Here is a 4,767-nt window from a genome sequence, read left to right on the forward strand (position 1 = left end):
TGTGAGGAATGTAGAAGTAGTGTGAGCCTGTGTTCTGACTGTGAACTTGGGAAAAAGTCAATTAATAGTTTGAAGGATCTATTCTCAGAGAGGCAAAACAAACCAGGGAAGATTGTTGGTAATGTATGTTAAAAACCAGATGCAGGCTGGCCAGCGGTCTTGTCAGTGTTTGATTAGTGTAAGTAGTTAGTGAAACAATATTACTGTATTTTTAAAACCAAACGTGAATATATCCAGAAAAAGCTCATTTTATACAGAGAAGTAATTCTATCCAGTGGTCGTTGGTGACAATGTCAATTAAGACAGTGGAGCTTGAGCACCACCAGAATTCAAGCTGAAATGTATTGTATTGTGCTCTGCACGGTATCTTTTTATACTTAATAAAATTGTATGTACCTATTTTAAATCTGTATTCTCGAACAGACACTGCTATTAATATTAACATTACAAATTGTTACTATGACTGCATATAACTGTTCTGTATCTCATCAGTATGATTTGAGTTACACTGATAACTGTGCACTTTCAGAGACCAAGTATTATTCAGATTTAGTCAGCCCACTGTACTGCATTTTTCCAAACTGCCTCACCACCTCCTCCCCTCCTCTTCCTCAAACAATCTAGATTTGATGGAGTGGAATGTGCTGATTAATAAATTTCCATAATGGAATGTCATTCATATAGAGAAGCATATCAAATTCATTTTCATATATTATTACTCAATAAATTATTTATGCACACTAACATTAACACTCCAGTCTTTGCCAACACTTAAAAATAAGGTGAAAGTAAAAATACAAGTAAAATGCAACTGATAATAAATTTGAAATGGAAACGGGGAGAAGTGTCTCCTTTGAGGTCATTTTCCATGCCCCCTACAGATCGATAAAACATACAGCCACTTCATCACAGAGCAATCTGTGTCTCTAAACCTATCATCCACATTTAGTTACAGACAGTCTTTTCATTTGTGGTTTTAATGCCCCTGGTCCCGATGTAGTAAAGCACACACATAGTAGTGTGCAGTAAAGTCCACACATGGACTGCTGAATTTGGACCTGAAGCATGTGGAGAAGATCACGTAACACATGCAGGTCTGCAGGTACTTGTGCATCACATTTTACCTGGCTGGTCTCCTGGCATTTGCTGTTTCACTATACAGAATTGACCTTCAGTCGACGCAGTGAGTTTTTTTGCTCACATTTACCCTTGGGTTTCCCTCATGTGTTTCCCCGCACTGGCAGCAAATCGAAGGAGGAGATCCAATAAGTATTGTCTCTCTGTCTCCTTATTACAGTAACCAAAAGGGTGTCATGTGATTTTTACAAGCTCTTGCATTATGTTCACCAATGTCAAACATCCAGATGTAAGAATAGTACTTGATGGGTCTGCTGTTGTAACTGTAGTTTTTCTATGGCACTTTAGAGGGGATTTAAGGATTTTATATCCGTCGATAAAGGGAAAAGCTCACCAGGCTGCATTTTCCTCTTCTCCTACAGTTATAAGCACAGATGAAAGGTCAATGAATGCACATGAGTGGAAGCTGTGACAAAGACACCTGCAGTTCCTCGGTGAATAACGCCGCAGAACTCTTAGTCCTATACATTGTACCTTTTGTAGATGTTTATCTCAGCCAAGCTTCCAGTCTGACCTTTAGGGGTTCCTCTAGAAGGCTCAAAAATACCTGCTACATTTGCTGAATAAGAAACTGTTTTATCAGCCACTAATTATAGGGGTTTGGGAGTTCTATATGTCATCTAACAGTGCCGTACAAGAGGAAGGATGGTTTTGCCTGTATTTGAAATAGCACAGGATTTTAAACATAAATTCAGAATTAAAAATAGTTACTATGTGTATACAAGATGTATTTCATTACAAGATGAGAGACTTTCAGAAAGTAGCAATTATGTCAAAAAGCATGAGATTTAAGAAAACAAAACTCAGGTTTCAAAACCAGAGTGAATTCTAGGACAGTTTTCAAGAATGCGCTGCATGCTAAATTATGTCCTTGAGAAATAGAATCCATTGTACTTACCCATGAGAAGATCAAGATGAATTAGGGATGTGTTCAAACAGCCATGCCAGCAGACCCAAGCACACTCTGCTTCTCCATGGAGCAAATGCAATCTTGTGCTCTGAAGCAGCAAAAAGATTTAGATACATACTTGATGGATTCATTACCTCTACCTTCAGCTGTCTGAAAGCAAGTTGCAGAACTTAAAGGAACTGTTTCCATGGTCAGTGGCAAGTTAGAGGCATCCTTAGAATGTGATTCATTCCACCTGTCTGACATCTATCCAACATGGGATAAGGTGTCCTTTAAAAGGGTCCTTAAGCAGAGCCACCAGCTGAGCAGAGAACCTAAATGCCCGGTATGGAGGAAGCAGTGTCTTTTGTTCTCTTTGCTACTTTCTCATGCACAGCTTCAAATAAGTTGATAATCAAAACAGCAAACAGCCAGATATGTAAATAAATAAATAAGCCACCAGGGTTTGAATTCCCCAATCTGAGATCACTACCCATGTAGCTCAGATGGTGAATAGGCCTCACTTTTCTTTGTAAGGTGATTCCTGTTGCTGCAGCTGTCTGTTCTGAAACACTCAGAAATGTTTCATCTAATTCCCAACATAACAATATACAGTAATTCTAAGAGAAATTTAAGAGCTCAGGGCAGGTATTCCTTAGCAAATTCTGTGTTATATGCAGGAGCAGACTACAAGCTTCAGTTCATGAATGTTAAATAGCAGAAGTCTGTGCTGCCAGCAGGAACACGGGGCTAGTCATGTGCATCTTATCTACAGCCCAAAAGATGAACAGTTGCTTTTGATTTTTGGTTACAGAGGTGCACAAAATTCAAAGCCATCAAGTTTCTAATGTGGGAATTTCTGATAGCAAGAGTCACAGCAATACTTTACCATTTAGAAACCTGCAGCTCTCCAGGGTTAACTGAAAAGATGAGAAAAGCAGAAGATGTCTCTAAGGAGTAGCCAAAATCCAACAGAAAAAAATAATTCCCACAGGAATTTAATCTCTCGTCTGCTTTGAGTTTATTTTCTTGAAATTACTTTTACTGTTACGAACTTATCTGACCAGAAGGGAATCATAAGGTCCACCAAGTGCACTTACTTTTAACAAACCCTTGAAGAACTGAGGGGGTAGATGAGTACCTCTTCTCTTCCTTCATCCATTCTTTCTCTGAGGTTTGCATCAGGCTGGGTTCTGTCTGCAAGAAAGTAACGCTCGAATGTATCCTAATGATGTAGAAATTTTTCATTAGTCAGTTCACAAGGTCACAGAATGGCTGAGGTTGGCGGCGTTCTCTGGGTCCATCTGCTCCAACCTCTGCCCAAGCACGGACACCAGAGCAGGGTGCCCAGCACTGTGTCCATGTGGCTATTGAAGATCACAGATCATAGAAGGTCTCCAAAAAGGAGACTACAGCCTCTCTGGGCAGCCTAGATGCTCCATCACTCTCACAGCACAGAAACACTTCCCGGTGTTCAGAGGGATCCTCCTGTGTTCCACTTTGTGCCCAATGCCACTTGTCTTGGCACCGGGCACCACCAGAAAAAGCCTGGCTCCATCCTCTCTGCATCTTCAGGTACATCTACGCATTGAAGAGACCCCATCCTCTTCTCAGACTGAACAGTCCCAGCTCTCTCAGCCTTTCCTAACAGGAGTGATGCTCCAATCCCCTCTTTATCTCTGTGGCCTATCACTGGACTCTTTCCACTACATACACGTCCCTGTTGTGCTGAGGGCCCCAGAACTGGACACAGTGCTCCAAGTGCAGCCTCACCAGTGCTGAGTAGCAGGGAAAGATCACTTCTACTTAGAATTAGCTTTTCATAGAATCATAAAAAGGCCTGGGTTGAAAAAGTCCACAATGATTATCTCGTTCCAACCCCCCTGCTACGTGCAGGGTCACCAACCAGCAGACCAGGCTGCCCAGAGCCACATCCAGCCTGGCCTTGAATGCCTCCAGGGATGGGGCATCCACAGCCTCCTTGGGCAACCTGTTCCAGTGCATCACCACCCTCTGTGTGAAAAACTTCCTCCTAATATCTAACCTAAGCCTCTCATGTTTCGGTTTAAAACCATTCCCCCTTGTCCTATCACTATCCACCCTTGTAAACAGCCATTCCCCCTCCTGTTTATACACACCCTTCAAGCACTGGAAGACCACAATGAGGTCTCCCTGGAACCTTCTCTTCTCCAAACTAAACATGCCCAGTTCCCTAAACCTTTCCTCGTAGGAGAGGTGCTCCAGCCCTCTGATCATCTTAGTGGCCCTCCTCTGGACCCTTTTAAACTGATCCAGCAGATAACTTTATCCCAGGAGTCACTTTTCAAACATTTCTGTTCAGTGAAAGAAATGCAGAGGATAAACAAAATACTTTTGAAGTACCAAGAGTAACCAATGCAAAGCTGCTGAAGTGGGAGCATATTTATGACTTTAAACATATGCATGAAATCTCCAGGAATGTTTGTTTGTTTTGTTTTGTTTTGTCTAAATACATAACTTTTCTGTGTTGGGAGGACTAGGTTTGGGTAAGAATAAGGTCTTGTTAAAAAGAGAAACCTTGTGGGAAGTGTACAGTTTCCTCAGCCAGCTGCAGCAATTGGGCTTATCCAGCTCCCCTCCTGCAGGGCTCTTGCTGCAGCTGCACCACATCCCCTGTCTGCTCTGCTGTGGCCACCAGACTCAGCTGTCTTTGTCCCAGACGTGTTGTTTCCTGTGTATCTATGGCAAGTCCAGAGTCTATG

The sequence above is a fragment of the Tetrao urogallus genome, assembly GCF_951394365.1.
Source record: "Tetrao urogallus genome assembly, chromosome: 1".
Taxonomy (NCBI): domain Eukaryota; kingdom Metazoa; phylum Chordata; class Aves; order Galliformes; family Phasianidae; genus Tetrao; species Tetrao urogallus.